At 50.9% G+C, this 22,404-nt stretch overlaps 1 long non-coding RNA gene across 45 annotated transcripts in view; it reads right to left on the bottom strand.

Annotated features, from left to right (window-relative positions):
- LOC103348286 (uncharacterized) overlaps positions 1 to 22,404 on the bottom strand; it is a 160,124-nt gene that overhangs the window by 96,365 nt on the left and 41,355 nt on the right. For 7 of the 45 annotated variants that reach the window (XR_016216104.1, XR_016216119.1, XR_016216096.1 and 4 more), the window contains one exon: positions 4,579 to 5,361. The exons of 32 other annotated variants lie outside the window; for them this stretch is intronic. This is a non-coding gene — a long non-coding RNA (uncharacterized LOC103348286). Of the gene's footprint in view, positions 1 to 4,578; positions 5,362 to 9,500; positions 9,610 to 14,148; positions 14,314 to 15,819; positions 21,651 to 22,404 lie in introns of those variants that run through there. 6 more of the 45 variants (XR_016216126.1, XR_016216139.1, XR_016216113.1 and 3 more) reach the window with 3 other exon arrangements.

The following is a 22,404-nucleotide window of genomic DNA, read 5'->3' as shown; positions in this document are numbered from 1 at the left end:
TCTTCTGGTCTCCCATGCGGGTGCAGGGCCCAAGCACTTGGGCCATCCTCCATTGCCCTTCTGGGCCACAGCAGAGAGCTGGACTGGAAGAGGAGCAACTGGGACTAGAACCTGGCACCCATATGGGATGCCAGTGCCGCAGGCAGAGGATTAACCAAGTGAGCCATGGCGCCAGCCCCTACTTCATTTATTTTTTATTTTTTACATTTCTCTTGCTTTTCTATTAACCTGAGGCATTATCTGTTCCATTAATTCATTCTTGCATTCCTCCGAGCTAATTTATGAAGTGATAATTTTTTATTGCTCACCCATTCCTGACTCTTGTCACTTTATTTCTGAGTTCATAATTTTGATTGATGATCTTTTATGCTTTACCTCATTTTCTCAATGCTTTTTAGCTCATTTTGAAAAAAAAAAAAAAGATGTCTTGGCATGCTTTCCTTGCTTGTCTGTGCAAATGCTACTCTGGTTTTCTTTTTTATAAAAAAAATTATGAGATTAGACCTCAGTGCTTCTCCATTGCTCATTTTTACATCAAGTTGGAATTCCTCGACTTTTAGAAGGAAATATGGTTCAAATTAGTTTTTCTAATTTCCTGGAACTCTCGCTTCTGTTGTTTTCATGTCATGTTTAAAGAAATACATGGCAGCTTGCTTTTCAAGATCCCTTGGCTTGGAGCTGGCATTGTGGTACAGTGGGTTAAGCTACTGCCTATAATGACAGCATCCCACATGGACGCCTATTCGAGTCCCGGCTGCTCTACTTCCCATCCAGTTCCCTGCTAATGCACCTGGGAAAGCTTTGGAAGATGACGCAAGTGCTTGGACCCCTGCCACTCACATGGGAGACCCCGAGGGAGCTCCAGGCTCCAGACTGTGGCCTGGCCTGGGCCAGCCCCAGGGCGTGGCCATTTGGGGAGTGAATCAGCAGATGAACAATCTCCCTCCTTCACATTGTCCGGCCTGTCCCCACACTGAGCACCAGAACCACCTGCAAAGGAGCGGGGGACCCGCGCCCCACATTTCAGAAGCATGGTTCTTTTTTTTTTTTTTTTTTTTTATTTTTGACAGGCAGAGTGGACAGTGAGAGAGAGAGACAGAGAGAAAGGTCTTCCTTTGCCGTTGGTTCACCCTCCAATGGCCGCCGCGGCCAGTGCGCTGCGGCCGGCGTACCGCGCTGATCCGATGGCAGGAGCCAGGAGCCAGGTGCTTTTCCTGGTCTCCCATGGGGTGCAGGGCCCAAGCACCTGGGCCATCCTCCACTGCACTCCCGGGCCACAGCAGAGGGCTGGCCTGGAAGAGGGGCAGCCGGGACAGAATCCGGCGCCCCGACCGGGACTAGAACCCGGTGTGCCGGCGCCGCAAGGAGGATTAGCCTAGTGAGCCACAGCGCCGGCCCATAGAAGCATGGTTCTTGGTTATTATCGGGAGACTGCAGGTGGGAAGTCCCCCCTCTTCCTTCCAATACAGTTCCTGACCCAGTGCCCACTGAGCCTCTCTGTCCCGTTTCAGCGACTACCCTGAAGTTGAATGGAGCTTCCCGGGATTCAGCCTGTGGGGAGCAACTCGGACTAGACTAAGTTACTGGAATTAAGACTTATTCTATGCATCTGCTTTCCCACAATATGGTGCTGAGAAGGGAAACAGCTTCTACACAGCTGCCTCCGGTTCAACCAATAAACTGTAGGACCTGCTCCTGATTGGAGGAGAGCAGCGTACTCGGCGTGTGGATAGCAGAGTTGGGATTGGTGGAAGAGGACTATATAGGAGGAGAGAGACACCATGCACCAGGAACATCTAAGGGGAACATCTATCTGAAGGAACACCTGTGCAGCCCCCGAGAGAGCTGGCCGGCAGTGTGCCGCTCCCCCGCGGAAGTGGGGAATGTGGCAGGGGGAACCGCCCTTCCACGAAGGTGGAAGGGACGGTAGCCAACCCGGGAAGAACCAGCAGCAAACCCGGGGAGGGCCGAGCAGACGAAAGAACAACGCAGGGTCCTGTGTCGTTCCTCCACGAAGACGGGGAGCGACATAATGGTGCCGTGACTCGGATATGAAGCCTAGGCAGGGTTTAGTGTCGTTCCTCCATGAAGAGGGGGAGCGACACAGCCAAATACAGAACGCACTGACAGTGCCCCTGTACTGCTGTCCCCGGCTCACCACTGCCTGTCCAGTGGTTTCCAGCCCTTCTGATGCGACAGGCATGAAAGGGAGACCTCCATGTGCCAGCAAGGCTGCAGAGGCTCCGGGGAATAGAGCTGAGGGCCTCATTCCTTCCTCCATAGGGAGAGAGAAACTGAGGAGAGACTTCTTTTCCTCTCATCCATCCGTTCATTCAACAAATGTGCACCAAGGACATTTCTCAGCAGTGGCCCTCCTGTGCACGCGGCCCCGTGGGAGTCACGGAAATGAGACAGGCAGGCGCTGGGCTGGGCTACGTGGAAGAGAGCGGCTTAAAGGCCGAGGGTGTCCCTGGGGGCCTTCTGCTGTCCAAGACGGGCGAGATCTGTTAAGTCAGGAGCTCCTGATCCTGGGGCACCCAGCAGAAGAGCTGGGAGGTGCCTCTTCTCCACCCTCTCACGGGAGGCAGCCACACGACTTCAGAATGGATCTTGGGCCCTGGGAAAAGCCGGGAACACTGGTGCTCAGCCCAGCGTTTCTGGAAAGCAGAAGGACGCATCCAGGGGCCTGGGAGGAAGGGGTGGGTGATGACTGTTGGGCTGGGCCATGCCCTCAGGGTGCCCCTGGGAGAGGTCAGCTGTCCACCCGGAAGGGAGGGCTGCAGCCCTGGAGTCTCGGGCAGTTCTGGGGGCACTGGGAGGGAGACTTGGGACCAAGACTAGGGCCCGAGAGGAATGGACTGACACTCGTTTTACCCCGGAAGGGACAGAAGCCAAGAGAGGGGCACTGACTTCCCAGGGAGACTCAGCAGAGCCACAGAAGAACCCTGGCTTCTCCTGCCCTCAGTAGACAGGGTCCCAGGAAGTGGATTCACACACCAAAGAGGGCCAGGACACTTCCAGGGGGCGTGATGTAGCCAGCATTCAGAACTGCCTCTAAACTTCTAACGTAGTAGCGGCAGCAAAGCTGGAAAGGAGAGGAGGCTGAATGGGAGGTGAGGGGCTCTGCTTACTGTATCAGCAAGCCCAGGCTGGCCGCATGACCCCGGGAGCAGCTCCCATCCTAACCCACGACATGCCCTCTCACACAGAGACCTTCCTGCCACACAGGTGGCTTCTGCTGCTCCCACGGCTCACCCAGACGCGGCTAACACAAGGCCAGCTTTCATGCCATTCTCCATGCCTCCGGCCTTCTCTGTAAGCTGAGAAATAAGCAAGCCCTGGGGGTCAGAACAATCCACTTTTCTTAACTCCAATCTAAGAGTTTCATCCTGGAGGAGAGAGGGGAGAGAGCCAGGCCGTGCAGAATCCGCACCCCCTCCCCGGGGTGGGGGGGTGGGGGAGTCCCTCCAGACAATGTCGCCACCTTGCCACCACATTCAGACCCCTGAGGTTGTCCCTGGCTCCCACGTTTGTTTAACTTGTTTCGCTGGGCAGAAGTGATCTGGAATGTGCAACATGAGTTGTTTTAAGGAGAATAAGCAAAGAATTAAAACACAAAAGCCAGCCAGGATTCCTACAGCCCAGCTGGCAGAAGGCTCCCCCTCCCGGGGCCTGCCTCCTGCCCCGTAGCCCAGCTGCTTGGTCTGCAGAAATCTGCAGGCGTCCCGCCCTGCACTCGAGCCTCCCGACCCCAGCCTGTGTTTCTTCCAGAAAACCCTCCTTCTCCCACTGCCCAGAGACTTACCAGTGGTCTGGCCTCCCATACATCCATGAGATCTCCCAGGACCCCTGGCCAGTCCTGGTTTCCCTGTGCAGTCGGGAGAAGGCTGGTGAGAGCACGCAGAGTTGGGGAGGCAGGGGTAGGGGGAGCCAACAGGACCAGAAGGGCCAATCACTGGCCAGAGCTTGACTTTACCTTTCGGGTGCACCCTCCTGCTTCTCCCCAGGCCCCCTCACACATCCGAACTAAATTATCTCATTCTTATTGCAGAATAATTCATAACAGAAATAACTGGCTATAGATCTGTTCTCCAAAATCATGCATAGTTTGTGCAGAGGTGCTTGGTTCTGTGCTTAAGAAAATATTTCTGTGAGTTTTGAGTAATGTCAGAAGAAAGGTCCTTTGGGTGATGTTAAAAGACAATTAGAGGGGCCGGTGAGGGGTAAAGCTGCCGCCTGCAATGCTGGCATCCCATATGGGTGCCAGTTCAGTCCTGGTTGCTCCACTTCTGATCCAGCTCCCTGCTAATGTGCCTGGGAAAGCAGCAGGAGATAAGATAGACCAAGTGCTTGGGCCTCTGCACCCATGTGGAAGACCAGGATGAAGCTCCTGGCTCCTGGCTTCAACCTGGCCCAGCCTTGGCCATTGCAGCCATTTCGGGTGTGAACCAGCGGATGGAAGACCTCTCTCTCTCTTTCTCTCTCTCTCTCTCTCCTCCTCTCTGTATGTAACTGTTTCAAATAAATAAATCTTTTTTAAAAAAATAAAAAAGGATAATCAGAATACTTGCAGACAGATTTGAACCTTTAAGACAAAGCACATTTATTTGCAGTGTTTTCAAGGAATTCCTTTTGAGCTGGGCTTCCTAAATAAGATACAAGGGAAGGGGGCTGGCACTGTGGCATACCGGGCTAAGCCTCTGTCTGCAGTAGTGTCATCCCATAGGAGCAGCTGGTTCAAGTCCTGGCTGCTCCACTTCCGATCCAGCTCCCTGCTGATGGCCTGGGAAAGAAGTAGAAGATGGCCCAAGTCCTTGGGCCCTGCATCCACGTGGGAGACCCAGAAGAAGCTCCTGGCTCCTGGCTTTGGATCCGCACAGCTCTGGCCGTTGTAGCCATTTGGGGAGCAAACCAGCAGATGTGTCCCTCTCTTGCTGTAACTCTGCCTCTCAAACAAATAAATAAATCTAAAAAAAAAAAATAAAAGATACAGGGAAGGTGGGGGTGGGAGTTGTGGACAGCAAAGCACCCGGAGGCCTGTTCCTTCTTTTGCTCACGTGTCACCTGCAGATGTGAGGTGAGTATCGTACAAGACAGAGAAGCTTCTTCTCACTAGGGCGTAGGCATCCCACAGGGTAAAGGGGTTGAGGCTCTATTTGTTTGGAGAACTTGTGCTTGACAGAGTTGAGGTGTGCGGTGGTGGATCACGGGACAGAGATTTTCTCTCAACCTGGGCTACTCCAACGGCAGGCAGCAGCCAGGCAGCAGCGTAGCCAAGTTTTCAATGCAGCAAGGTGAAACTCCCCAGGGCGCTTGATGTGGGCAATGAATATATCAATTTCCAAGCCAGGGTCTTGCCTCCTGCAGAGACAGAAAGTCTCAGAGGGGACTGTGCAAATAGGGACAGAATTTATTTAGCAGTGAGGAAATAAGCATATATTCGCATGAGACAGTCGGCCTCCCACAATGAGAAACAACCCATAGGACTGGGCCAAAGAGGTGCCCATGAAGGAGAGAGAAAAAGAACTCTAGAATGAATGGTGCCTCCAAGTAAATGGAGGGATCCACATCCATGGTGGAAAGAGAGCTCCCTCCTGCCTTCTATCTCTTTTTATAGGGAAGGTACTCCATAAACATTTCTTGAATGAATGAAGAATGAAGAATGAAGTTGAGCCAATGGGTAAGGAGTGTCAGGGAAAGGGGGTGTTCATGGGACACTCAGTCTAAGGACAGAGAGATGACAGGAAGCTCCCTACGTCAGGGAAGCAAGTTCCCCAGGGCCAGTGAGAGGTGAGGTGTGGGCGACCAAAGCCCACCTTGAAGCTGTAGCAAAGACAAAAACCTTATGACGCTGCTGCTTAGGCAAATTCAGAGAAAGGGGCTGTGCTGCACATCTGGGGAGGATTCAGGGCACAGAGAACAGCTGAAGGAATCCAGACACAAATAAAACGGACAATTCACGAGGACAAGAAAATCAGAGGGAGCAGCCAACGTGAGAGCGGAAGCTCCTGGGAAAGCAGGGAGTTGTCAGCAGGGGAGCTGGGTTTCTCCCGGGGCGGGAGAACATCCACTGTGTGCCAAAGAGAAGTACACTCAGCTCGCCAGCTGGGCTCTGCACCTGGGAGTCAACAAGCCGAGGACCAAAATGCTCAAAAAAATTCTGTCTGCACTGAATATGTACAGACTTTTTCTTATCATTGTTCCCTTAAAAATACAGCATAACAGTGATTCACATAGCATTCCCATTGCATTGGGAAGATGAGTTTTTTAAGATTGATTTATTTATTTGAAAGAATGCAACAGAGAGAGGAGATGGGAGAGACAGAGAAATCTTCCATTGCTCGTTCGCCCCCCAAATGGCCACAATGGCCAGGGCTGCACCAGGCCAAAGCACTGGGTCTCCCATACAGGTAGCAGAGGCCCAAGTACTTGTGCCATCCTCTGCTGCCTTCCCAGGTACATTAGCAGGAAGCTGGATCAGAGCAGCCAGGACTCAGATACAGGAGGGCTTGTATCACAACCAGTGACTTAACCCACTGTGCCACAACACCGACCCAAAAGACAATTCAAAATATGTAGGAGGCTGTGTGTGGGCTAGACGCAAATACTACACCATTTTAGGAAGAGACACAAGCACCCCAGATTCCGGCATCCTCAGACTTTCTATCTGTAGGGAGTCCTGGAACAAATCCTCTGCGGATAGCAATGGATGACTGTTTCCGAGACAGCAGTAAAGCTAGACTCCCCCCCGCCCCCCCCCCGGTCCCCACGTTGAGAAGGCTGGACTACCAAAGCAAGCACGACCCGCCAAGAACCAGCAGCAGCGCTCAAGGAGAGAAGTCCTCTCACGCGCTCCCCTGTCGGCTTCCCTTCCCTCTGCCAGCCAGGCTGATGGACGCGCCCGGAGTGGCTTCCCTCCACCGCACCCCCAAGCATCTCTGCGTCTCTGAAGAGATTATGCGTCCCCACTCACCCAGCCGGCCCCTTCCCCATCGTTAACTCAGAACAGGAAGCAGGGAAGAGGTCAGATTCCTCCCCCAGCAGACAGTGAGGAGACCAGAAGAAGCCAGGGCTTATGGCCAACTCGGGGCGTTTTAGGACAGCCGCCGCCTGGAGTTCCTCGAACCTCAGCAGAGAACGGCACCGATCGCCTCCCGCAGCCCTCACTGGCAGCTCCTCTCCTCAGCCTCCAGCTCACACGGGAATAAATGACAGCATAAAACCCTACTTGTCCAAATGATCTCCATGAGGAAGCTGGCTCTGTCTGCGCTGGGCCCGGGCCCCTGGCGCTCCTGGGGATTAAGGGGGTGCATTGCTGGAGAGACCCACCAGGCCCCAGTAATACTTTAGTACCGGCTCCAGTTACCCAGAAGCAAGGAATGGCAAGCAGCCAGGATGCCGCCCCCTTCCTCCTGTGGAAAACTCTATTAGAACATTCTACCAACCACCACCCTGGACTCTGGGGTCACCTTTGTTTAAAAGCCCCAAGTCAATTCCATTTAGTTCCCCAGCCCGGGTTCCACTATCAAGTCTGCAGCATTAAAGACTCTCATTTCCAGCTCCTCTCCACAGGCCTCTTTCTCCAGGAAGTCTCCCCAGATTAATTTCCTTCCCAGTGACTTTGCAATGTCTGATGCCTCCTCAACTCTTCATCCTCTCAGGATAGAGAACTTCTGAAAGTACTAACTTGATGATAACAACCGGAGGATTGATGTGTCACGCCTAAACCAGAACTTCTACATCTAAATGAGTACCACCTTCTGCAAACACGTAGTCACCTTAGGAGGGCGTATTCATCCAGGCCTGGCTTCCGCTTTTCCAAAGTTATCTCCCCATGTAAACTGGCTTTCAGAACCAGTTTAGGGCCCAGATGAGAAAGGGAGTCTTCCAATGCAGCAACCAAGTCAACATTTCAACTCAAACTCCCCCATCTTATTCGTCGTTCTCGGTTCTTTTTTTTTTTTTTTTTTTTTTAAGATTTATTTATGTGAAAGGCAGAGTGACAGAGAGTAAGGGACAGACAAAGAGATCAATCTTCCATCCCCTCATTGACTTCCCCAAATGGCCACAACAGCCAGGGCTGCGCCAGGCCAAAGCCAAGAACCAGGAACTCCATCCGCGTCTCCTACTTGGGTAACAGGGACGGGATCAGTTGGGCCATCATCCACTGCTTTTCCAGGCACATTAACAGGAAGCTGGATGAGAGCAGCTGGACCTCAAACCAGCACTCCGATATGGGGTGCTAGTGTCGCAAGCAAGCTTAACCTGCTGCACCATAGTGCCAGCCCCTCACTCCTAGTTTCAATGTTAGTCAATGCTCCAAATACGAGCTCAACTTTCAGAGGCACACGATGTGTCTCCTTGACATGACCCAAATGCTAATACATTGACTCTGAGAACATTTTCTGACAATGTGTATAAAACTCGGCTTACATCTAGTCATACCTAATGCACTGGATCAAGATGACTGGTTACTTTCTCCCAGTTCAAACAACCCATTTCTGCAGTGCCTGGGGGTACCAGACAGGAAGAACAGTGAGGTCCACGCAGTCGGTGCCAGGTAGACAGGTAGAGGCACCTTACATTCACACCTTCCTCCCTCTGTATCCAACACTTCTTACACTACAGGATAGGAGAGGATTTGGGACCCAGATAGAGAGGAACAGGAGGAGGGTCAGGTCAGCACCCCAACCACCATCAGGCTTTTCAACCAGGCGTCCAGGGACAGCTGCCCCCACAAGGAGCCAGGAGAACTGGGCTGTGTTTTTCTCTAACCATGTCCTCCAGGCATCAACCCGTCCGAGCCCCTTCCTGCCTCTCCACATGGAGTGACAGGCGAGGCTCGGCAATGGGTCACGACAGGCCTGATTTCAGTCCACACAGAGCATCTTGGTTTAAATGAATGGGGGAAAGTCTCTGTGGTGCAGACCTCTGCCTCCCTCCCTGTCGTTTCTCGAGGTCCAGCAAGGGGAGGGGCAGCAAGGAGCACAGAGAGGCTGGCCCCAGCAGGGCTGACTCCAGACCCCACCCTTCAGGGCCCAGTTCCCACTGGGAAGAACTCAAGGACTGTTCCTATTGGCAGGAGGACTCTGGGAGTGAGAAAGGAGCAATCCCTTCTGCCTATACATACCTCCCTCTGAAACACACACATACACACACACACACACATGCACACACACACACCATCTCTGTCCTCTACCTCCCTGGGTCTCAGATGCTGCACTCCCCACTCCCCCATCACTCACCTGTCCACACTGCCTCTGAGATGCATCCAACATTTATTACCCCTGAGGTACTGAAGGCCTTCATTTTGCCTCCACTTCAGGCTGTTAATACGGGGTTGTTTAGTTCAAGGTTATCACCAGGCCTAGACTGTGAGCCCCTGAGGACAGAAGCCAGGCACACCTGACCCTCTGCAGCAGTGCCCGTACCTGCAGAAGAACTGAAGCCCAGACCACCTTCCCCTGCGCCCTCCCCGCCCCTCCCCACAAAGCGCTCACCTCCCACACTGATCCAGGAACCGCTTCACCTCCCGGCTCCTAATTCTCAGCCACTTGGTGCCCACTCTGCACAAGAGGATCTTCCTGACTTTTCTTCCTAGAGAGTGTGCTAGAAGCCATCAGTAAACATATCAGCAACATTCTCTCCCCAGCCAAGGATACTTCGAACCACAACCCGTCCTCTGGGCCCTGCCTAGGAAACCCCCACAGAAACCACAAGAAAACCCAAGGCCAGGGCCCAGCCGCCTGCACTGTGGAGCCCCAAAGGCACTCTCCACATCTTTGAGAACCCGCAGGCTTTCCTTCCTGACTCATGGAAGCACGCATGACCTGAATCTGTAGGTTTCTACAGGCACAAGGTCTCCCAGCAAGGCAGAGAACCGAGGCTACCAGGCTGGGTTCAGGGCATCAGCCCACACGCAGTCCAGCCAAGAGTCCCTTCCAAAAGCAAGCGGGTTTGCTTCTACAGCCTGGGACAAGAGCTCTAGGGAGCTCTTGGGGTGCTGGTACTGTTTTGTATCTTGATCGCAATCTGTCTCACATCAGTAGATGATGCATTTGTTAAAACTTAGACGTACAGTTGATATGTACAGTTCATCATACATAAACTTTACTTCAAAGGAAAAGAAAGCTCTAAGTGTATATATATGTATATATATTTATATTATATAATATATAAATGAACGTGTATAATTTATTACTGTTAACCACTTCAGACTATCAATTTAGATGCTTTCTATTATATACACCAAAATCTGACTCGCTAACAAGAAATTTTTTGTAATAAAAAAATAACAGGTAATTAAAATATTCACTTCATAGTATAACCAATCTACATAATCCATCCTCCCTAGACTGTCTTAAGGGATTAGGAATTCTGGGATCTTCTTTGACCTACAACCCAGAGTAAAAGGTGATTAATGTGGTAAAAGCAGAATCACAATTTTCATTTCTGTGTGAAATCATAGCTTTACATTTTTAATAATTTATGAAGAAACATGCAACTTGTAAAGCTGCTCTGTACAGTTTTTTAAGTTTTTTTTTTAACTTTAGCTCCCACATACAAGGGAGAACATGTGGTGTTTGTCTTCTTGTGTCTGGCTTACTTCATAAACATGATGTACAGTTTTTCAATTAGTATGTTCAGAGCAACTGAGTCCAAAGGGCCTAAGATGATCCCATAAAACAGCGTCCTCCCACCATTCCTCAGTCGAGATGAGCGCCACGTCCATCTCCACTACTGCCTCTCCTGCTGTCGTAGCCGTGGCTCCAGCCACTGTGGTTCCAATCGTCGCTGCCTCCTCTGGAATGAGCATCAGACCCAGGATCAGTGCACCACCATTCATGGCTGTCCTGTGCATGTGCCAATGGGGAGGAGAAACCTGTCTGACTCCACGCTGCGACAGTGGTGCACCCTGGTGTCACTGGGAGCTTGCACACTGGATGAGAGTAACTGCAGGTGAAAACCCCGACTGATCCCAACGTGGAGGCCCAGGTTCTCCTACTCTATGACATCCACCTCAACGCACGGGTCATCACTGCTCTGATCATCTTCTAGAGAAGAGAAAGCTCTCTGAAGCAGCCGAGCAGAGGGAGGCATCTGACCCCCAGTCCTCCTGCACCTGCTGCTGGGAGTTACAGAGGCGGGGCCCGAATTCCCAACATAGTGCTGGAGACACACAAACTGCCATCCCGTGATGTGCCACTACTTCCTGATCTAAACTGGATTCTGATGGACCTTCCAGGGAGTTTGATTCCATTAACAAGGATGACAGCAGACACTTCATGTTTTAAATTCACAAATTGTCTTGGTGCACCATGCTCATCCTTGGGAATTTTCACTTTCATTACCAGCCCAGCCTGGAGGGAAAACTCAAAACAAAGCCTCTCTCTCATCCTAGTTTCAGGGATGCACACAAGACAGAATGCAACCTGCTTCTGCCGTCCCCAGCCCTGTCTCAGTGCCGCCCTCTCCCTGCCCAGGGCCAAAAGGTGAGTGGCCTCCCTCAGATTAACATTATTAGTTCAACCTAAGTTTTATCTATCGGCTTTCCATCCCCGTGGCCCTAAATTCTGAAGGCATCCAGCCCCACTCACTGGATCTCCCTTCGTCCAACGTCACTGCCCTCTGTGCACGAGGCAACTTGATGTGAGCCAGGAGTGCGTAGGAAAATTAAACCCGGTCCCTGCACTGCACAGCTCGAGTCTGGTGAGGGTCCCAGCAGTGGGCAGACCATTGCAGCGCAGGCTGATTGGTGCACAGAGAGGCGAGGGAGGCCGCTCGAGCGCCACATACAGAACTCTGACCCAACTTGGTGAGGACAAGATGTCAAGGAAACCTTCCAGGAAGAAGGTTTTCCTGGTGGGAATCTTGAAGAGTGGGGAGAAAGAATCCCTGCCATCGAAATGCAGGAGGAAGCTAAAGACAGTGCAAGGGGGCGGGCATTTGGTTCAGAGTTAAGACGCCCCTTGGGCACCCACATCACGTATTGGAAAACCTGAAATCAAGTAGCAGTTCCTCTCCTGATTCTAACTTCTTCCTCACATGTACCCTGGGAGGCAGCAGGTGATGGCCCAAGTACTTGGATCCCTTCCACTCCCATGAGGGACTCAGACTGAGTTCCAGGCTCCTGGCCTCACCCTGACCCAACCTCAGCTGTTGCAGGCATTTGGGGAGTGAACTAGCAGACAAAAGATCATTCTCGCTCTCCTTCTCAAACAAACAAACAAACAAAAAAAAGGTTTAAAAAGAAAGACAATACATGGAGGAGGAAAACACAGGGGCAAGAAAAAGTAAAATCTATGCAAGAAATGGGGAGAAACTTAAATGAACTGGGACAGAGTCCAGAGGAGGGAGTGAGGAAAGAATGAAACTGCGGAGACAGCCAGGAGCCAGCTCATGGAAGCTGATGTGTGAGCTCTGCCACAAAGGTTTATGCTAGAAATCACTCGCGCACCGGGCAGCCAGAAGTTGGATCTGTCACTGTGAGGATCCTTTCAGGGGGAGGCTCCTGAGCCAGAAGCCCTGGGAACACCGGAGAGAGAAACTGATAGATCCCATGACCTTGTAACATCGCAGGCAGGAAGAAGGAAAATGTAAAAGTACTCCTCCATCTCAGTGCAAGAGTAAGAAACAGAACACAGTGGAGGTGGACGTGCAGGTGACGGTGAGGAGGTCAGGACAGGCAGATGAGACCAGTTTTCCACCTGAAGGGCTTGTGGGGTTTTGATGCATCCTGTTTCCACCTGTTGGTGAATAGTAATGGTTCAGGGACAGGGTCTGGGCTGGAATGAAGATGTGGGTGTCTGTAGGAGTCACTCCAAGAATGAATCAGCCAGCAGAGGGTATAAGAGGAGAGAAGCACAGGGCTGAGCATAGAACCCTGGGGGATGCTGAGGCGCAGGGAAGGGGTCCAGAGACGGGGAGAGAACCCAGCACTTCAAAAGGTGAGCGGGTAACAGGGTGCAAAACCCACAGAGACCAAACAAGATAAAGGTTGAAAAGAGGCAAAAGAAAATGCAAAGGGTCTCCCAAAGGTTGACAGAAAATGCATATTATGAGAAACCTACATGTAGATTTCAAAATTATTTTGCACCAAAATAAATGTATATTTTAATTGCATTTTCCCACTAACTTTTTGAAGCAGTCTCATAGTAATTTGGCAAGAATTCTGCTTCAAAGATGGTGGTGGAAACATTACAGGGTGATAAGAACATAAAGTAAAACAAGGATGTACAGCAAAAAAAAAAAAAAGCAGTCATTTTCAAAAAAAATTGGTTAAAAAGAATTGTAAATAAATTAGAAAGGGACAACATAAAACATTTTATTTCTTTTTTTATTTTTATTTGTTTATTTAGGAGGCAGGGAGACAGAACCCATCTACCAGTTCAATCCACAAAGGCCCACAGCAGCTAGGATTGGGCCCGAGATGAAATCAGGAGCCAGGAACTCAACCCAGGTCTCCCATACGGCTGGCAGGAACCCAACCATGTCTCAGCCATCATCGGTTGCCTGCTGGGATCAGAATTAGCAGTAAGCTGGAGTCAGGAATCAGAGCCAGGAACTGAACCCAGGCACTCCCACATGGGACACTGATATCAACCAGTGGTCTCAATCACTAGGTTAAACGCCCTCTCCTTGTTGGCCTCTTGTTGAGATATCCAGTTTCAAGGGAAAAAGTCAAGAGAGGTTCACAATTTACTACGCAAGAGACAGGAGAGTTGCTGGATAGAAGGGGCCCCAGGGAGGTGAGGGTGCTACGCCCAGAGCACAGGCAGCAGCCTCAGAAGGTAGCATCTGAGATTTTTCCACTTGGTGTCACAAGTACCCTGTCACAAGTACACAGCAGAGATGGGAAGTCAGAGAGACTCTGGGACATGCCCCAAGCCCATCAGCTACTAAGCGGTGCATCAGAGCCCCCATCTCAGCCCTTGAGCAAGGAAGGGCATGCCCTCCCTCCCAGGCCTCAGTCTCCTGTGACTCCATGGCGTCCCGATGGCCACTGTATCCCTCTGGGGCCCTTGCCCACTGTGCGCCCTTCAAGACAAGACAACAACCTACTTATCTGCGGCTGGCTGGGCCCAGCTCAGTGCCTGACACGGGAAAATCGCCTTGGAAGACAAAGCCCAGTTCCTTTTTGTCACATACCCAGGAAACAGACAGCACAGGATCCACCTCGCTGAGAAAGTGCATCTCAGGGAAGCAACTGGCTTGGGCAAGACCAGAAACCAAGATTTCAAGTTGCCTTTGGCTCTCCAACTTGGGCAGCAGGCGGAAGACAGAGATGACCAACCCTGACGCCCACAAAGAGGACTTCCAAAAAAAGAGGGAAAATGGAATGAAACGATAACGTTATTTTGATGCAAACATTTTTGAAATCCATGCATGGTTTTGCCATGATATACATTTTCCATGAATTTTTTAAAGATCCCTCTTATAATCCTCACACTTAAACCTGTAGGATAAGAACTATAATTTCTTATCATCCCATGAAAACAATTGAAGTGGGGAGGTGAATGGCCTCTCCCATGGCCACAGAACTAGTCAATGACAAAATCAAGCCATAAGCCCACGTCTCCAGGCAAACATTCTGCATTAAGGGATTCTGAGGTTGTACCTTTAGCTTGCTGGCCATGCACCCCCTACCTGAACAGCAAGCCAGGAACCAACTTCATTCACACTCTGGCTAATTTGCCCGGAGAATTTGCTAAAGTTGAAGACATCTTGAGACCTACGGAAGCTACCCGACTCCCTGAGCCACCCTCCTGCTTCCACACAAGGGGAGAGATTTCTTGGGCACAGACCTTCCTGCCAGAACCCTCCCAAAAACCCTTCACAGGCTTCCCCAGGGCCCCAGACGTCACCAGAAATAGAAGTTCAGCTGATAGGGAAGATGGGACGGTGGGGGTGTGGGGGGGGAGGTAGGTGAAGGAGGCAAGGCAGGAAGGTGCAGCTCCAAGCTACTGCCCATGCCTCCTGCAGGGAAGGCACACACCTGCCAGCCCCGGCCAGCCCTTGTTGGCTGACTTGGTGGTGGCCGCGGAGTGGAAGACGAGAACACACCACTGAAAACTGGGCTCCCACTGATCCCTTCCATTCTAAGAGGCCCAGGGAGTCAGGACGGAGACCCAGCATCTCCAAGGGTTCAGTGCACATCCACTCCAGCACACAGAAGCATGAAAGTCACAGCTCCTCTCCTCCTGGAAGCTCTGGCTGGGCCCCGGTCTGCACAGATAAGTATGGCCCTTCCCCAGGCCCATCTTGATAGCCCCCTACGCCACCTCCATTCCCCCTGCCCCTCCTTGGCAAAGGCGGCTGTCCCAAGTCTATCTCTACAGCCAACTTCGGCCTCCCCACACAAGGGTCCCTGTGTCCCCTGGCTCTAGCCTGCCTCTGCGGCATATCTCCTCCCAGTCTCTGGTCACCCACTCTCCGCTGGCCACGTGGGCATCTTTTCCCTTCAATGAGCCAAGCCGTCTCCCACGACTTCCTCAAGCTTGTCCCCTACCCCATGTTTTTACTCACCCACCGCCAACCTCCCTCCTATGCAGTGTTCAGATGTTTTCCTCTCCACCTCCCAGTGTGAAGATGGTCAGAGCAGCCTTACGGAAGCCTAGAGCCATTAAGAGTCCTGTTTTTCATTGGACTGCCCCCTGTACTTATCCTTGCTAGCACCTTCACAAACGTAACTACACATTATTGATGAGGTCTGCTCACCCCTCTAATTCCACATCGGCTGCCAGCTTCCCCAAGCAGAGAGCATGCATATCAGCTGCTCTGCATGGCTTTCACTAAAATACCAGAGAGGAGCTTCTCTGAGAAAGAAAAGATTTATTTCCACTTAGAGTTAGGAGCCTACAGTTCAGGATCAGAGTCTATGGAGGCAGGTCATGGGGGATGTGGAGGCCTGGTCTCATGGTGAGCCTGGAAGCAGAGAGAAAGCAAGCCAAACTTGACCTCAGATAATAAGCAACCCTCTTCTAGGAGGTACCCTCCAAGAGCAGGCCCTCAGGAACCTACACACCTCCCACCAAACCAGCTCTCAGGTGCTGTGTTTAGATCAAGTCTCACTCTTAACCCATCAGCCACTAACATTCAGACGTCAGAGTTTAAACACAGGCATGCGTTTTTAGACTAGTCCTGCTGTACTCACAACATTTCACCCCTGGCTCCCACATCCCATGTCCTTCTCACATACAGCATACAATCAGTCCCAGTCCCATAAAGTCCCATGTCTTAACTCAGCCCAACATTAATTTAAAAGTCCGTGGTCCATAGTCCTGGCTGAGACCCACGGCAAATTCTAAGCTTGGATCTGTTCAAATCAAAAAAAAAAAGTTATAAATTTCCAAGATATAACAGTACATATGTTTCCATTCCAAACAGGAGAGACAAGGAAATAGAAAGGCTCCTTTGGGCCAAAGCAAGACCAAAAACCCACAAGCGCCAACATCACGTCCCATAGTTATGTCCAGCACCCTCACACTGCTGGGCATTGGGCTTCCAACAGCTCTGGCAGTGCCACCCCTAGCGCTCTGCTGGTCACAGCCCACGTTCAGGTCTCTCGGGCTGCAGTCTCCTCTCTTCAGCTCCACCCACTCTGCACTAGTAGAAGCTCCTTGTAGTGACACCACCCTGCACCCACCCCTGTCTGGACCCCAGTTTGGCTGAAACACCCTTTGAAAGCTAAGCTCCTCCAAGGCCCCGTTGGTCCTTTCCCACACTGGCTGCTCTCTGGCTGCTCGCTGATGTCTGTGCCCTTCTTACCTGTCCTGTCGCACTGCTGCAAACTTCCCTTGGCAGATGCCTCGTGTCACTGTCACCCCTGCTCTGTTGGGGTTTCCAGCCCCACAGCACCACTCTGCCTGGCCTCAAGGACTTCCCTTTGAAATCTCAGTGGAAGCTGCCATGACCCCATAACGATTATTATTTCAGCGTGTCTGCAAAGCTAGCACTACATGGACAGTGCCCAGCTCTGCCCACCGGCAGGAGGCCTCCCTGGACATGGCAAGCCACAGTCTGGAGCTGGTCCAGAGGGAGCGAGCCCACAGGCCTGGTGCTCCTTCGTGAAAGAACCGTGGCCTGGAAGATCTTGGAAACAAGTGTGCACTTCTGCGCCTCTGCTGTGCCTGTGAGCTGGATGGCAGCCTCCCAGATCTCCAGGATGCCTCCAGGGTCATTCTCCCATTGTCTTGCTCATTAACACATGGCTGCCTTCTGTCTGAACTAATCTCTTTAGCTAGCAGTTTTTCAACCTCACTTCCCTGTCCCAGTCTTTTTCTGTATTCCTTCTCTGGCCATGCTGCAAATTTTCCAACTCTTCCCACTCCTTTTTGCTCCCAATTCTCATTGGAAAACTCAGTAAGAGCAGCCATGACACCCACGTTGCAGCCTGAACACCTGGCTGTCTTGAAACTTCCTCCACCTAACAACCCAGCCTATCTTTTTGTAAGTGCAACTTCCCACGAAATGCCTTGCTACAATGCAGGAAGAGTGGTCTTCAGTCCAACTCTGAGAAAGATCTTCCTTTCCATCTGAAACCTCAAAGGCACGGCCCGTAGCTGTCCACCTCGTCGCAGGAAGCAACCTTTGAGGCCAGCATCGCAGGCTGTAGGAGTTCACCAGAGCAGTCAGATAGTGAGCAGAGCTAGATTCACTGAACATGCTGCAAGGGAGCAGGGAGAGGAAGGGCAGCTAGAAGCTGACTACTGCTGAAACGTGGCCTACAATGTAAGGGGCATACTTGTATGCCAGTGTCTTCTCCATTAGGGTGAGATGTTCCCATGATCCAACAGGTTTTCCCAAGTAGGTGATCTGCATTTCTGGGTGAAGCTGGAAAGCCTGCATTATCCTCAGCTTTGGGACTCTCCCAGTACCCTGGGGCAAGCCTCCACATCCCCCACCCCCAGCCACACACAGATCAACAGTGACAAACATTTGGCATTTGGGGTGAAGATCTCATCTCCCTGTAACTGCTTTATGCTGGTTAGGGGTGTGGCCATGGCTTTGCCCAAGAGAGTCAGTCTACCAGGGTTTCAGGGTGCCCTGGGGTCTTAGACACAGGGATCCATCAGGTGGTGGAGCCTCGGGTAATGGGGGGGAGGGGTGCCCCCTCCCAAAACATCTGCCACATTATCCAGGGGAACCCAGGTAGCATTAACCTGGGGAATTTGATGTTAAAGGACTTGGGTGACCACTTGGAAGTGGATTTTCTGTATCGTGGACGAGATTATAGGAATTAGTTTGTTCAAAAGAAGAGGCCCAAGTGTTAGGAAGAGAAGGAGGAATATTAGAGGGATCACTAGAGGCAAGAGAAAATGGAACCCAAATTCTGTACCCAGGGAGTTGAGAACCAAGCTTATGGTCTGATTTCCTTCTAAACTCAGAAAACTTAATCTCACACAACATTCAACTTCCACAAACCGTCTGCAAGATTCTTATATTCTCCCGGTTATTTGTCCTATCCTTTCCTTTCCAGCCTAGAGTAGTCCAGTAATTCTACCTAAGACAGAAATTTCACATACAATACCTTCCTTACCCAAAAATTCCTCTCCTTAATCTTCCTTACCAGGAATACATTCTCACATTTATACCTTCCTTTGTAATTCTCTCCCTCCTATCTACTGGTTCCTTTCATTTACATTTTGAAATCTGGACAATGTGTTTTAAATATAGAATCAGAACTGTAGATGGCAAAAGACTTAGAGAAGCCATGGTTCACATTATAAAATCCAGCTATTGACAGGGAGCTACGGGCACTGCATACAGCATTTTAGAATGCACCTGAAAGGTTTTACAAAACTCTGCCCCTTTCTGGCTCTGGGTCTGTGATGAGAAGGGCAGCCTCAAGGATCTTGGAAAGGCCCCTGGAGATATTCTGGCAAGGATAGGAAAGGCGTGAGTAAAGATATCTTCTCCTAGGAGAGGTGAAGCAGTCAGCTTTGGGCTGGCCATCTATGCCCACAAGGAGGACCAGAAAAAGTTGTGAGGGCAGAGTATATGTCCCCATGTCCATTAAGAACTCTATTTGGGGCTGGCGCCATGGCTCACTTGGTTAATCTTCCACCTGCGGTGCCGGCATCCCATATGGGCGCCTGGTTCTAGCCCCAGTTGCTCCTCTTCCAGTCCAGCTCTCTGCTGTGGCCCTGGAGGGCAGTGGAGGATGGCTCAAATGCTTGGGCCCCTGCATCCGCGTGGGAGACCAGGAAGAAGCACCTGGCTCCTGGCTTCAGATCGGCACATCACCAGCCGTGGTGGCCATTTGGGGGGTGAACCAATGGAAGGAAGATCTTTCTCTGTCTGTCTCTCTCACTAACTCTATCTGCCAAATAAATAAAATAAAATAAAATAAAATTTTTTTAAAAAAAAGAACTCTATTTGGTTACCTTCCCCACCCAAGGTGACCCAAGGCCCAGCTACGGAGATGGAAAATATGGAAGCTATCATAGTCTCTGGATCCCATCAGTCAAGAAGAAAGGAGTCCCTCTTCTGTTTGATTGGGTTCCCCATAGTCAACAGTCAAAGAACAGTCCTAGTGTCCCTGCTGCTTGTAAATCAGCAGGAGAAGACTTGAAGGATGCTATAAACCTAGCCCACCATAGAAGTCAAGCTCTAAAGGAATAGGGAGAGAGTGAGTGTAGCCTAGAGCTGCACTTGAGGGAGATCAGCACCATCACACCCCCTGTAGGGGGAGGGGGGCTGAGGAGATAGGAGAAGGAGCTAGGGTTCCTCTGGCTCTTTTTCATCCCAAGAGGCAGCCTCAGCCAAAGAGAAAAACGCCCCAGGCTTAGCCAAACACACCCCACAGCCGTCGGGGAAGCAGAGACCGAGCCTTCTGGATAACTCTCTGTCCATGCCAGGGTCTTGAATTCTGATGCATAGAACAGCAAGGTCTCTAGGGCACCCAAAGGCATACACTCAGGGACAGACACGGCCACATTTCTAAGGGGAGGGTGCACCTCTGCCCGCTGGCTACATGTACTGGCTTACCAACCTCCCCAAGAGAGGAGTAGCTTCCCTTAGCAAAGTGATTCCCTCCAGGGGTTCCCACAGCCCCTAGGACTGGGGTGGCTGTCTTATACAAGAAGCAGCTCTTCTGCTGATGTGACCGCTTCAGCTCTGGGTTAGGATCCCCCCTGGATGAAGACCAAGATGAAGCAGATGAAAAGTCTCCTGCCATCGGATCAGCGCGGTGCGCTGGCCGCAGCGTGCCAGCCAGGGCGGCTATTGGAGGGTGAACCAACGGCAAAAAGGAAGACCTTTCTCTCTGTCTCTCTCTCACTGTCCACTCTGCCTGTCAAAAAAAAAAATTTTTTTAAAGAAAAAAAGATTGACAGCATCATAAAAATTTTACGAAATGTAACTGAAGATTTCAAGTCACATGGAGAGGTGTGTGTGTCCCAGGTAAAGTGTGGGCCCTGGAATAAGTGTACCCACCAGCATCCATCTCCACAGGCAAGAGTCACAGCCCCCACTGCCACTGATGCTTCCAAATGTCTCCTGTTTCTCATCCAGATCCAAACTGACATCACCACCTGATACTACACTGGTTCTCCCTGGGGTCAGTTCCACACCTCGTGGGCCTCTCCACAGGGCCTTCAGCTGGGCGAGCGAGCTGAGAAGATCCAGAGGGAGCTCATGTGTAAGACAAGAGCCTTCCATGACCTGCCCTCAGCAGGGAGCCTCCCATCACTCTGCGTCCGCTGTTTGCTGGAACCCAATCTCCCCATTCAATCCACGCCCACACACAGCGGATCCCACAAGTCCAGGATACCAAGAAGGGGGCCTCTCTGGGAGCCACCCCAGCAGTCACCCCAGCAGACAAGGCCCAGCAGGAAGGGGACACGGGGACAAATGCCTTGCCCAAGTCTCTTCCCCTCCTCTCATCTCCCTCCTATGTCTCTTGTTGGCCAAACTCAACCAGAAGCCAAAGGCCAAAGGAGCACAGGGACACAGCCCACAGAGGTCCTTCCTCTAGACCAGGTGAGGGTGAGCAGAGACCGGAGCTGAGGCAGGGAGGAGCGGGAGGCACCTGACACAAGACGCAGGGTGGGGAGCTGGCAGTCACCATACAAGTCGGCTACATGGCACGGGACAACCCCTCACCCCAACATGGAGTCTGTCTCTGGGCTTTCATGTACCAGTATGGACCCAGTTCTCTCCCAGGCACTAAGATCTGGGGTAACACCTGCTATACAGTCATGAAAATATTCCATAGAACAAATGTCTCAACAATCTATACATGCATTGAACCATCATATTGTCCACCCACAAATACATCCCAGGGTACTTCAAAAGGCTCATGGGGGGGGGGGGGGGACAGAATTAAAACTATGAATTGTTTTGACACAAAAAGTTTTTTAAATCCATGCATAGTGTTTTCATAATGCGTTGTTTCCCATATGTGAAATACAATTTTGTGGTCAGCGCTGTGGCACAGCAGGTTAAAGCCCCAGTCTGAGGTGCCGGCATCCCATATGGGTGCCAGTTCAAGTCCTGGCTGCTCCACCTCCAATCCAGCTCTCTGCTGTGGCCTGGGAAAGCAGTAGAAGATGCCCCAAGTCCTTGGGCCCCTGTACCTACGTGGGAGACCAGGAAGAAGCTGCTGGCTCCTGGCTTCAGATTGGCACAGCTCCAGCCATTGCAGCCATCTGGGGAGTGAACCATCGGATTGAAGTGAAGTAACACCTTGACAGTAGGGACTCCATTTTGGAAAACCTGAGACTCCATTCTTGGAAGGTACCCCCCCACACACCATGAGACTCTGCTCTGAAACTATGATCTAAAACAGTTGAACAACAGCAGTCCACTACATCACACTTGGCAGAGCACAGAAATCCCCTAGCATGATCACTCAAGCTTGGAAGTGGATAGGCTGCACCTGGATTAACGATCAAAATGTAATTTGTCTAAGTCCTACATATGATTAAAACAAATACCTGGATTAATGTCAAGATTATAATTGAAATTGTTAAGACTGTAACTGGTATTGCCAAGATTATAATTGATATTAGTTTCACATAGGTTTTAGGTCAGCTTGACCCTGGTAACTATGTATTCCTCCCCAATCCTAGCAACCATGTATTCCCCTCCCTATTTTGCAGTTTTTGCCTTTATAAACCCTGTTACTTTGGGCTTCGGGGTCAAGAGATCTTTAGGGCATGAGCCCACTCTCCACCACCAACAATAAAGGACCATAAAATTTTATCAATGTGTGGTACTCCTTTGTTTGCACTTGCTCAGGTACAACAGAAGACCTCTCTCTCTCTCTCTCTCTCTCTCTCTGCCTCTGCTTCTCTGTAACTCTGCCTTTCAAATAAATAAATAAATCTTAAAAAAAGAAATACAATTAGGCAGTCAAAAAATGCTTTGCCTAAAATAAGTTCATGTTCTTAATTCCATTTT

This window comes from Oryctolagus cuniculus, chromosome 11 (genome assembly GCF_051225735.1).
Source record: "Oryctolagus cuniculus isolate XC-2025 breed Fujian yellow rabbit chromosome 11, ASM5122573v1, whole genome shotgun sequence".
Taxonomy (NCBI): Eukaryota; Metazoa; Chordata; class Mammalia; order Lagomorpha; family Leporidae; genus Oryctolagus; species Oryctolagus cuniculus.
This window is presented reverse-complemented; position numbering and strand designations above follow the sequence as displayed.